The 333-nt window shown below is 30.6% G+C and overlaps 1 protein-coding gene across 1 annotated transcript in view; it reads right to left on the bottom strand.

Annotated features, from left to right (window-relative positions):
* LOC119589252 (DCC-interacting protein 13-alpha-like) overlaps positions 1–333 on the bottom strand; it is a gene marked incomplete in the record, with an annotated part of 61,984 nt that overhangs the window by 9,440 nt on the left and 52,211 nt on the right.

Raw genomic sequence — 333 nt, forward strand, 5'->3', positions numbered from 1 at the left:
TATTTCCCTGTATAATTACGCTTGATGGTGATGAATGATGAATGTAGATGACAATTAGCAATTACCATGAAATTAGTGTAAAATTTCAAATGATACAGATGAAAATATAGATTTCTTAACTTGGCTCAATTATTCATTTCTTTTTTTTACTGATTTCAACATTTTATGCAACTTGAAAATTTTAACTTGCCATTCCTCCAGTTCTGTGCAACATGAGGATATCCAATCTAGTGCATGTTTAAAAGTGCTGTTCAAATGACTCACCTAATTCCTTTTAAAAATCAATCAAAACTTGGGGGAACATGCAAATTCAATACAGCCGAAAAGAAAAGA

This window comes from Penaeus monodon, chromosome 25 (assembly GCF_015228065.2).
Source record: "Penaeus monodon isolate SGIC_2016 chromosome 25, NSTDA_Pmon_1, whole genome shotgun sequence".
NCBI lineage: Eukaryota > Metazoa > Arthropoda > Malacostraca > Decapoda > Penaeidae > Penaeus > Penaeus monodon.